The following is a 12625-nucleotide window of genomic DNA, read 5'->3' on the forward strand; positions in this document are numbered from 1 at the left end:
TTATCTTTACCAACTTTCTAAATTCCATATATATGTGTTAGTATACTGTATTGGTGTTTTTGTTTCTGGCTTACTTCACTCTGTATAATAGGCTCCAGTTTCATCCACCTCATTAGAACGGATTCAAATATATTCTTTTTAATGGCTGAGTAGGTCACTCAGTTTTCTTTACGGACCAACGCTCGCATCCATACCTGACTACTAGAAAAACCATAGCTTTGACTAGACAGAGCTTTGTTGGCAAATTAATGTCTCTGCTTTTTAATATGCTATCTAGGTTGGTCATAGCTTTTCTTCCAGGGAGCATGCATCACTTAATTTCATGGCTGCAGTCACAATCCACAGTGATTTTGGAGCCCAAGAAAATAAAGTCTGCCACTGTTTCCACTCTTTCCCCATCTGTTTGCCTTGAAGTGATGGGACTTGATGCCATGATCTTAGTTTTCTGAATGCTGAGTTTTAAGCCAACTTTTTCACTCTCCTCTTTCACTTTCATCAAGAGGCTCTTTAGTTCTTCTTTGCTTTCTGCCATAAGGATGGAGTCATCTGCATGTCTGAGGTTAATATTTCTCCCAGCAATCTTGATTCCAGTTTGTGCTTCATCTAGCATGGCATTTTGCATGATGTACTCTGCATATAAGTTAAATAAGCAAGCTGACAATATACAGTTTTGACATACTCCTTTCTCAATTTGGAACCAGTCTGTTGTTCCACATCTGGTTCTAACTGTTGCTTCCTGACCTGCATACAGATTTCTCAGGAGGCAGGTAAGGTGGTCTGGTATTCCATCTCTTTAAGAATTTTCCACAGTTTGTTGTGATCCACACAGTCAAAGGCATTGGCGAAGTCAATAACGCAGAAAGAGATGTTTTTCTGGAACTCTCTTGCTTTTTTGATGATTCAGTGGATGTTGGCAATTTGTTCTCTGGTTCCTCTGCCTTTTCTAAATCCAGCTTGAACATTTGGAAGTTCGTGGTTCATGTATTGTTGAATCTTGGCTTGGAGAATTTTGAGCATTATTTTGATAGCATCTGAGATGAGTGCAATTGTGTGGTAGTTTGAACATTCTTTGGCATTGCCTTTCTTTGGGATTGGAATGAAAACTGACCTTTTCCAGTCCTATGGCCACTGCTGAGTTTCCATTTTTGCTGGCATATTGAGTGCAGCATTTTCACAGCATCATCTTTTAGGATTTGAAAAAGCTCAACTGGAATTCCATCACCTCCACTAGCTTTGTTCATAGTGATGCTTCCTAAGGCCCACTTGACTTTGAATTCCAGGATGTCTGGCTCTAGGTGAGTGATCCCATCATAATAGTTATCTGGGTCATGAAGATCTTTTTTGTGTAGTTCTTCTGTGTATTCTGGCCACCTCTTTTTAATATCTTCTGCTTCTGTTAGGTCCATACCATTTCTGTCCTTATTGAACCCATCTTTGCATGAAATGTTCCCTTGGTATCTCTAATTTTCTTGAAGAGATCTCTAGTCTTTCCCATTCTATTGTTTTCCTCTATTTCTTTGTATTGATCACTGAGGAAGGCTTTCTTATCTCTCCATGCTATTCTTTGGAACTCTGCATTCATATAGTTATATCTTTCCTTTTCTCCTTTTCCTTTCACTTCTCTTCTTTTCTCAGCTATTCCTAAGGCCTCTTCCTAAGGCCTCTTTTGCCTTTTTGCATTTCTTTTTTCCTGGGAATGGTCTTGATCACTGCCTCCTGTACAATGTCACAAACCTCCGTCCATAGCTCTTCAGGCACTCTATCAGATCTAATCCCTTGAATCTATTTATCACTTCCATTGTATAACCATAAGGGATTTAATTTAGGTCATACCTGAATGGTCTAGTGGTTTTCCCTACTTTCTTCAATTTAAGTCTGAATTTGCCAATAAGGATTTCATAATCTGAGCCACAGTCTGCTCCCAATCTTATTTTTGCTGACTGTATAGAGCTTCTCCATCTTTGTCTGCAGAGAATATAATCAGTCTGATTTCGGTGTTGACCATCTGGTGATGTCCATGTGGAGAGTCTTCTCTTGTGTTGTTGGAAGAGGGTGTTTGCTATGACCAGTGCGTTCTCTTGGCAAAAATCTATTAGCCTTTGCCCTGCTTCATTTTGTACTCCAAGGCCAAATTTGCCTGTTATTCCAGATATCTTTTGACTTCCTAGTTTGCATTCCAGTCCTCTAAAATGAAAAGGACATCTTTTGCGGATATTACTTCTATAAGGTCTTGTAAGGTCTTCATAGAACCATTCATCTTCAGCTTCTTCAGCATTACTGGTCAGGGTATAGACTTGGATTACTGTGATATTGAATGGTTTGCCTTGGAAACAATCAGAGATCATTTTGTTGTTTTTGAGATGGCACTCAAGAACTGCATTTCAGACTCTTTTGTTGACTATGAGGGCTACTCCGTTTCTTCTAACGAATTCTTGCCCACAGTAGTAGATATAATGGTCATCTGAGTTAAATTCACTTGTTCCAGAAGAGTGGAGAAATAACTCCAAAAAGAATGAAGAGACAGAGCCAAAGCAAAACAACGCCCAGTTGTGGATGTGACTGGTGAGGGAAGTTAAGTCCGATGCTGTGAAGAGCAATATAGCGTAGGAACCTGGAATGTTAGGTCCATGAATCAAGGTAAATTGGAAGTGGTCAAACAGGAGATGGCAAAAGTGAACATTGGCATTTTAGGAGTCCATGAACTGAAATGGACTGGAATGGGCGAATTTAACTCAGATGACTTTTATGCTAATGTTTTTCAACTGCTATTCTGTTTGAGTTTTGCTGTATCCCGTGGACAACAACTTATTTTAACATTTTTCTTTAATAGAGGTCTTCCCTTTTCTTCAAGATATACCATCGCTTCCATTTGTACCACCTGGACCAAGCTAAATTATTCCTCAGCATTTACACCTTTCAAATATTTATAGACCATCATCATGGCACTCCTTAGTCATCCTTTAGCCTCGTTATATGTACATATATAGCTTCTCTAATCTTATTGTACAAGTCAGTCTCTCTAGTATTTTCATATTCTGTTCTTCTCTCTAATGCCTCTAAGAGAACAGTTTGAGAATATTCCAGATGGGAAAAAAATAACCCCAACATGTTGTAACAGGGGGAAGAAAAACACATTGAATAGATGAAAGGAGCAATCTACAGGTTAATTAGTATTGTGGCCACAAATCTGTGCACAGTTTTGTTTCAGAAATAAAGCAAGCTGTATTTGTTTTAACTCTCTCTTCTTTGAACTTAACAGAACGCTGATAATGCCAAGCTGTGTTTACAGTCCAAATTTTTGCTAAAGACCTTCAACTTTGCACTCCCCTTGTGTGGTGTCTCTTGCCCAAGATAAAACTACAAATAAAAGTACATAAACAGGAGCTGATGCAAGAACCCACTACTGAGCTTATCTGGTTTTGTGCAGTTTCTGTGGATTTACTTGTTGTCTGGGATCTCCTTATACTCGCCTTGCTAAGGGAGAGCCCTTAACTTATCTCACTGGATATTAGATGCTTGGGTATTAGTTATTCCATAAAACTTAAGTGTTTACTGAATATGATAATCTAAAAGTGGAAACTACATTATTACAAGAGGAATCACCCAGAAATTCTCTGCTGACATAAACAGAACATGCCTATTGTCTGGTTTTCTTATGTTTTGTTTTGTTTATAGCTTTTATAGTTTTTCAACAAATTTGGGGTCTTGAAAAGCTGTCCAAATATTATCATTGAACTTCTTCTCCTTACCCTCAGGCAGACTTAATCTAACTTCAATTTGCATATTCACCTTATAAATTTTATCTTAGAATGAGAAACTGAAGACTAGGATGTGCTTAGAAAAGCACTTCAGATCACTTGATTCAGTGTATTCCTTTTACAGCAAGAGATAGAAAGTGTTCAATATATGCCTCAGCCCAGGTGCATTAAGGAAATGTTCCATTATTGCTCAGACTCTCATATAAACGTATTCTTTCAGTCCCAACAAAATCCTTCCTGTAGAACTTTCTGTGCCTTTCTTGTGCTGCTCTTCCATGATCTCACAGGACCATAAGCCTCTACCAGATAGATATGTGATTTCTTGCTTTGTTCTTTTTATAAAATATTGCGCTGCACCTCAGAAATGATGATAGCCAGTGGGATTTATTAGAATGGAATTTAAGCTTTTCTACCTTTAAACTCAGTGATTGTACCATTTTGAAGGTGGCAAAGAAGGGTGACTATTTCCTCTCTCACACAAAGCAAGGTTGTGAAGGGACTTTTTCTCTGAATGAAAGAGGAGAGGGGTAAAGTAGGAACCTTCTCATGTTTTATTCAGATGTTAACAAAGAAAGTTGAGAAGTGTGTTTCCTTAAATTTAACACCATTTTTATCCCAAACATTTTGGGCAAGTGATAGCAGACAATTGTGCAAGCTTTTTGAAACAGAGGAATTTTTCCAGGAGCATAATCTCGGTGGGAAGTATTACCTAAGAGTAATGCACTAATCACTTTCAATCTTGCATGTTTTCACATACTGTGTGCATGCATACATGTATTAGTATCTGTTCCCAAGACGTCACTTCAGTGCCCAGAGAGCTCAGTGTTGCTCTGCAAGTGCTAGAGATGGAATCCATGCCTACTGCAGTTTAGCAACGAGGATTTTACAGACATGCAAGGGCAAAAATGGCCTAAAGGTCTAAGGCAGTGCGTTGGTCTGCCTTTGAGCTCTGATGTAGCATCATGTGTCAAATATTCATGGCATCCCTTTGCCCGCTCCACTGGGAAGATAAATAGCACAGCCAGCATTTCCAAGAAGCTTAGCTCCTCCAAATCTATCTACTCACATCCAATACTGCATTCCATCTTGTATTTTGCATAGGATTCCTCAAAATATGATCCTCGGATACAAGCCCCAGATATATAAATATTTTATGCTATATTGTGCATGTGATTTGCATTAATATTTATAACAAAATTTCTTTTATAGTGATATAGTTTGAAGGAATTCCTTACATTTTGTTTGCACTTACAGCTTTATATATATATATATGTTCCTCCCAGTAACACTTTGAGTCACCGAGTTGCTTGCCCAAAGTCACAGATATATATATATATATATATATATATATATATATATATATATGTAGTAGAACCAGGACTAGAACTCAGTTCTTCTGACCACAAACCTGCCACTTATTTCACTCAAATAGTTTTTGGCCTAATATTAACAAATAAAATAAAAGTGGAAGCCAATCAAATGAATATTGAATAATTAACTCCAGTAGACAGATGGATTCAGACCAGCTTTGTTCAAACAGGAACCAGAAACTGACCTTCTTTTATCAAATGATACCTCTGCAGAACCCAGCACCCCACATCCTGCTGCTGCTTTTTTTTCCGTTTTCAGAGCATTCAGATGTACAAATCCAAAGTATAACAGGTGTTTCAGACAGAAGTGGAATGGTTGTGCTGGTTCAGAGGCTACAGTCCGTGGGGTCACAAAGAATGGACAAGACTTAGCGACTAAACAACAATAAACAACAAGTGCACTATGCTGAGAGCCTGAAGGCCTGGATTCAGGTCTCACCTTTGCTGTTGATTTGCTGTAGGATCTTCATCAAGGCACTCCCTCTGTCTGAGCCTTTGCTTTTTCATCTGTAAATGAGGTTGGACTGAATGGTTTCTAAGTTTTCACGTACTATTACATTTTAGGATTTTTAAAATCCTTTAACAATGTATAATGAGCATTTCAGCACTAAGTAGAAAATCCAAAACCCCCAAGTAAGACTGAATGGCTCCCCTGGGACATAGTGTCAGGTGAAAATATCACCCATCTCTAGGCCCGTCACCAGGCTTGCAGGTTGTGTGGTCCAGCAAGATCACTAAGACTTGGGGTTAGATGAAGTAGGGTTAAATTCCAGCTCTGTTATCTACCTGTCAAGTCATGCACAGCATTATTCCTAGGTTAACTTGTTAAAAGAAGATAATTGTCTTCTCTGGCCTTTAGTTATTACAAGATTCAAAAAAGAACATGGAAATGATGAAGTTTTATGTGAGCTTGCAGGATCTCTTTCAGTCTTCATATACTGGAAATCTAAAAGAAGTAGCCTTAATTTTAGGGTTCATTTTGCTCTTTTCGGTAGCACTGAGTGAGAAAGTACATTTACAATTATAAACCCATATATAAATATAAGGAGTGCTTGTTATTTAATAATATTGTAAAGAGAATATTATGGCTGTTGTTAGACATTGAAATACAATAGCTTCAGGAACACTCAGTGGTTGATTTGCTCTTAAATAACCAAAAATACATGTGGAGATTTTCCACCTATAAAACTACAAGGTAACATGGCACGCTTAAAGGTTTTTTAGCTTTGAGTAGAGCCTGAGGGAAATGCAAATCTCATGATAGATACCATAGAGCACATTTTAATCATAAGTCAAAAATAATCATTGCAGTCACAGTTTTTTAACTGTACTAGTAAACATTGATTTTTTTCTTGTTAACAGATCAATCATGAAATGAATTTTAAATATAGGACAATAGATTAAAATTAAGAATCGGAATATGAAAACGCCTGTGTTTAAAAATTAACTTGAAATAATGCTTTAGCCAAAATAAATACTAATATTACTATTAGGAATTTTGTAAGGCTTATGCAAGCTTACATCTGCCAGGCCAGAATTTTCAAATTCTAAAGCCCAAAGCCAGGTTAGAGGAGGGGTTTAGTGCATTTTAAGTCCAGACTGACTGGGTCCCAGTTCTAGATTCAATAATTAGCTCTGTGGCTTTGGGCAAGTTACCTAATCTCCCTAGGCAACCATCTCTTATACTCTAATGAACATAATGAAAGGACCTGTATCATGAGGGTGTTGAAAGGATTACTTGAGATAAAATATTTAAATCCTTAAAACAGTGCTTGTCAAATAAGTGCTGAATAAATCTTGACGATTATCATCATTCTGGGGTCCACAAATTTTTTCAAGTTTGGGATTGAATTTCTAGCACTAAATTATACTAGTACCATATTGGTAAATATCTTATAACTGCCTCAGAGATGAAGCTGCCTCTTACCCCCACATGGACCACTGTCTTCAGAGGAGGATTCAGAGCATCCACCTCTGGTCCTCTTCATTTTAAGTTGTTCTCTGCCTCCTGTAGTTGGAAGGAAAAAGAAGCAAAGCCTCTACTTGGCACTTTGTAGCTGCTCCTGTCATTGAACTTGGTGACCAGATAGTCAAGGCAGTCTTTGTCATGGCCTTTTTAAAAATCTGTTTAATTGAAGTATACTTGATTTACAATGTTGTGTTAATTTCTGCTATACAACAATGATTTGGTTATCTCTCTTTCTCTCTCTCTCTATATATATATATTTATATGTATACACACACACATATTTATAGCATATTTATGTATATATTACATTCTTTCCCATCATGGCTTATCATAGGATGCTGAGTACTGTTCTCTGTGCTATACAGTAGGACTTTGTTGTTTATCCATTCATTTTTATAGAGGCTGAGTAAAGGTTACCACTGTCACAGGACTTAGAACACAATAGAAATTCAGTAAGTGTATCTGTTGAGGGGTTGAAAGAATAACTGGATAGATGACACAACTACTTATTTTAAAAACAAGGGACTTCAGGCTCAGAGTATTTAGGAAACTTGTTTAGGCTCCCATAGCTAGTGAGTAACAAGGCAAGACTTGCAGTTCTGTCTGATTGCCTTTCTACCATGGGATACCCAATTTTGTTCAAAGGGCACCGTGTATTGTATCCCAAATTGCAAAGCAGTGTTATTTTTTTGTTTTGCTTTTGTTGTGTTGTCTGGTTTTCATTTATGTTTGTGCTGCTCCTTCTGAGACTGGAAGTTGTTGTCAGAAAGTGATTGTCCTTACCACTGTGCCTATGCATACTAGCTTAGTGAAGGTTAGAACCAGGGTGCCTGGTGGCTAACTCACTCCCTCTGCAATTTCCTAGGATGTAGCTCCTGAGGGCCAGGTCTTTGGTCCCAAACATCACCACTTTCTAAGCATACTCTAGGATAAATTCCACTTTGTGAAACACATGAACATGTGGTTTCCTTTAGGACAAAGGTCCCCATCCCCTCTGCACATTAGCATCATTATTTCAGTCCCCACTCCAAACCAAATGAATCAGAATGTGTCTCAGTGGAGTATGACTATCTGCATTATTTTAAAAATGTTTCTGGTGGGAAGCCAGAGTTTGAGGTTCAACATTTCAGGCTTTTCTCTGAAGGATCCTTACCTGTACTGATTTTTGCATGTGTAGCCAATCCTGACACTAAGCTCTCCTGAGGCTTGAGGGAGTGGAAAAATGATGCTTTACTGGCTCTTTTTTCCCCAAGAGTGGGAGTAGATCCTGTCCCTCAGCAATGCTGAAAACATCACAGTTATGATTGAATAATGAAGTGTATTCCTAGAAACCCTGTGCTGATTAAAAAAATGGGCTTTAGAAGTCTGATCTGATTCCCATCCCAGTCTCACCTCATTTCTGCCTTTGAGACCTTGACCAAGTGACTTAATCCCAGGTTTCTCATCTATAAAATAAGACTAAAGAAGGGTTGATGGCACTAAATGAGATAATGCGTATAGAATACGTAAGGCAGTGTCTTCCCCATGGGACAAAATACAGTAATTTTCTTTTATGTCTTTCTTATGCTTCTTTGTGATGCAGTATATTGATTTTAGTGAAACATGCTTGTTTTTGCAGCCCTATATGGGACTCCCCCTCCCAATTTACCTCCTTACCTGAAGGTCCAACCTAAGCAAATATGTGAAGTGAAAGTTTCTCAGTCGTGTCTGACTTTAGGGACCACGTGGACTATACAGTGCATGGAATTCTCCAGGCCAGAATACTGGAGTGGGTAGCTGTTCCTTTCTCCAGGGGATCTTCCCAACCCAGGGATCGAACCCAGGTCTCCCACATCACAGGCAGATTTTTTACCAGCTGAGCCACCAGGGAAGCTCAGGAATACTGAAGTGGGTAGCCCATCCCTTCTCCAGCGGATCTTCCCAATCCAGGAATCGAACCGGGGTCTCCTGCATTGCAGGTGGATTCTTTACCATCTGAGCTACCAGGGAAGCCCAAGCAAATAGGTATCTGTAAACAAATAACCTCATGGTTAGACTTTGTAATGACTTTCACCAGTAAGTCACCAGGTTCTCCATCTCATCAGATTTGTTACCTAGGCCTTTGTTCACCCATTCCTGAACCATTCTTTCTGATGAATTTGGAGAACCTATTTTGTTTTCTTGTTACTTAGCTTAATTTCTTATTTTGTACTAAAATGCTTTTTATTGTGTCTCCTTCCAAAAGCTTTATACATTTAACACAGGTTCTAGTGCTATTATAGTCATTGCTCCTTTTCCTGTTGTCTGTGCATGTGTGTGTATGAGAGAGAGACAGAACAGGGAAGAGAAAGAGAGAATAGCCATCAGCCCTCTCCTTCTCCTTCCCATCCATGTGCCCATCAAGTCTGCAAGCTGTCTCTGCAAGGACCATTTAAGCAATAACAGTGAAGTGTAGTATAATATAATTATTTACACACAAGCAATGACAAAGCTAGATGTGTGCTCAGTCCAGCTTTTAATATATGATAAGAATTTCAGGATTCACAGAGCTAAAAAGCACTAACAATGGGAGACTGAATATTGGTACATTATTTAAAGGTAGAGTCCAAAAAAATAGTAAATCTCAATTTGATGTATGATGTATGGAATGTGATATCACACCTTAAATGGCTATTGGTGGACATTCTTTGTGTGTTTTGTATTTTCTAAGGCCATATAGCAGTGCCATATGTTAAGTTTATTTACAGCACAAAAGAAGCCTGTTCTATAGGCAGGCTTGTATTTAATATATGTGAACTGCTTTCTCTGGCTTAATGCTGTCAAATTATTTTATGGTAACTTAACTGATTCTCTTCATGTATGTTATCAATGGATGGAAAGCCACTGAAAACTCTTCAGTCTAAGACATAAAGAGACAGCATTAGGGAAATTACTGTTGTTCATGAAAAGTAAGATATATTATGATGCCGCAGAAATTTCTTTTTTTTTTTTTTCAGCCAACTCATGGTTAACAGTCTGTCCCCTAACTGTCTTGCATGCAGATGAATTGTTTGGGTGATAGCTATCAGCTGTTATCCTGACGAGCAATATAAAAACATGCACTCTTGGAACAGTAGCATGACTTGGCTGAACACTGTAATCACCTGGAGAGCTTTTAAAAAGTCCAATCCTAAGACATCCCAACACAGACCACAAATCAGAACCTCTGGAGCTGGGACCCAGAGATCAGTGTTTTGTTTTGTTTTTAATTCTCCAGATGATTTCAACATACTAGCAAGGTTGAGAATCACTGTCCTAGGACTTAAGCTGTTTACAAAAACAGGTTGTCTATTATTACATGCATTAATACTACGTGGTTCCATAAAGTAAAAGCTGTGGTGAATAGCAAGTGCCATCATCCTAGAACTTCCGGTGAATGGGATATGGACCTGTCACATGAAGAGTACAAACTTGTTCTATGATCTTTTTGTACGTTCAGTGGAAGATAATTTCTGAATAGGTTTAACAGAAGCTGTACTTTAGCAAGATAACTCCAGTGGGTGCACAGAGGGTAAAATGGAGCAAGCTTTTTTCTAGGAATAACTTGCTATCATTTCATTACCCTGGTATAACCTTATTGATTGAACTTTTGGAACAGGACTTTGTTCAGAATATATTTTAGAAGGTACTTAGTAAGAAAGCTGATACATATACATCACACAATTGGCATATAGAGTTTCATTATAATGTTTAAAGATAGAATATTAATTTTGCTTATGCCTGAAATTTCTAAGTCAGTTAGCAAGGATGATATTAAGACAAATGTGACCTGGCTTCATGTCTGCATAAATATACTAGTTTACTTTTTTCTTTTTTAATTTTTTATTTATTCTTTTTGGGAGTGCCACATGGCATGCAGTATCTTATTAACAGTTTCCAGGCCTGGGATCAAAACCTCACCCCGTGAAGTAGAAGTGGAGTCTTAACCACTGGATCGCCATGGAAGCCCCTGTACTAGTTTACCTTTGATGTTGAATAGGCTTCAGTTTGGGAGTATGTTAACTTCCTTTGCCATGGCACCAATTCTCAAAAGGACTGTGGATATTTTCGGTCTCACCTCGGAAACAAGCAGGGTTTACAGAAGGTGGTCTATGATCTACTGTATTAATTCTGTACTTGTCACAAGGACATCATTTTTAAATGAAATTGTATTTTCATATTGTGCAGAAAATAAATTCACATGACGAGAAGAGAAAGCTGAAACATTGAAAAGAAAACCCAGATCTCACTAGTTTACCTCCCTAGTTTAACTAGATTTGCCTGTAATGTCAATTTATACCTATGCCATTCCTAAAGTGACTTTTTCAAAAACTAAACTTCTAGACTTAGCTCAAGTAGTAAGACTACCATAAAGCCTTTCCATTCGCTGTTGTTGTTTAGTTGCTAAGTCGTGTCCAACTCTTTAGCGATCCCATGGGCTATAGCCCACCAGGCTCCCCTATCCATGGGATTTCCCAGGCAAGAATACTGGAGTGTGTTGCCATTTCCTTCTTCAGGGGATCTTCCTGGTCCAGGGATCTAACTTAGATTTGCAGGCAGATTCTTTGCTACTGAGCCACCAGGGAAGCCCTCTTTACATTTGTAAGAGGGAGTAAATCAGAGAGAGTAGAACAATCAAGAATTCATTGCAATGGCCCATGAAAGATAATAAGCCCAATGTGGTCAGCAGACATGTGAGGGGAAAGAAGCATTTAAGAGGTTTTGCAGAGATTGTGATAGTTGCTGGGGTAAGGGAGATGGAGGGGGAGCAGTGAGAAGAATCCCCGACTGACTCCATGGTCGATATAAAATCATACGTACAACAAACAAAAATACAGGACACGTTTTTATTAGTTCAGGCATCTCAATTCACTGACAAAATTCTCCCTAGGCTGTCTAACCCTCTGCCATTAGGTTACTATGCTCAGCTTTGCCAATAAGCTCCTCTCAACCAGCCTTGGGTCTGATCTTGACCCTTAACTTCCCACTGGCCCCTAATCAATTATGTTTCCTTCATGCTCTGATGCCTCCAAGTCTGGTACCATTCCCCTGGTTTTTCTCCTTTAAAAGCACTGAGATACTTCTCTCTAAGATGGGTAGCAAGATCATGGGATGCTTTTAATGATGTGTAGCATCCTCTAGGAGCAAGGATGAACTATGCTAGAGTGACTTTCTTTCCATTGTGAATGCCTCCATAAAAGGCATAGTTTGTAAATTTTTGTTAATACAAAAAGAGAACATTCGGGCACCTTTTCTGTCCTGCTGATGTGAAGGGCTATTTTTAATTTTTGTTCTTCGCTCTTTTTCTGTGCCTGTGATTTTAAAGGTGCCAGACTGACTGCCCCCGAGCCTGGTGTCCCCGATTTCTCCCAAGAATAGGAAAAGTACAGGAAGCAGCAGTGCTGGTCATGTCTGGGTCTAGCATATTAGCCTGACCCACTCTGGAAGAATATTCTCCAAAATATAAAGAAGAAGACTGTTCCTTGTGAACACAGTCCATCTGCTTTCATAGCTGAGAGGACAAAACCTCG

The 12625-nt window shown here is 38.6% G+C and overlaps 1 protein-coding gene across 21 annotated transcripts in view; it reads left to right on the top strand.

The window, feature by feature from the left end:
- LPP (LIM domain containing preferred translocation partner in lipoma) overlaps positions 1–12625 on the top strand; it is a 728299-nt gene that overhangs the window by 580663 nt on the left and 135011 nt on the right. The gene's annotated exons all lie outside the window — the stretch shown is intronic.

This window comes from Giraffa tippelskirchi, chromosome 2 (assembly GCF_054371585.1).
Source record: "Giraffa tippelskirchi isolate mGirTip1 chromosome 2, T2T-mGirTip1v1.2.pri, whole genome shotgun sequence".
In the NCBI taxonomy this organism is placed as follows: domain Eukaryota; kingdom Metazoa; phylum Chordata; class Mammalia; order Artiodactyla; family Giraffidae; genus Giraffa; species Giraffa tippelskirchi.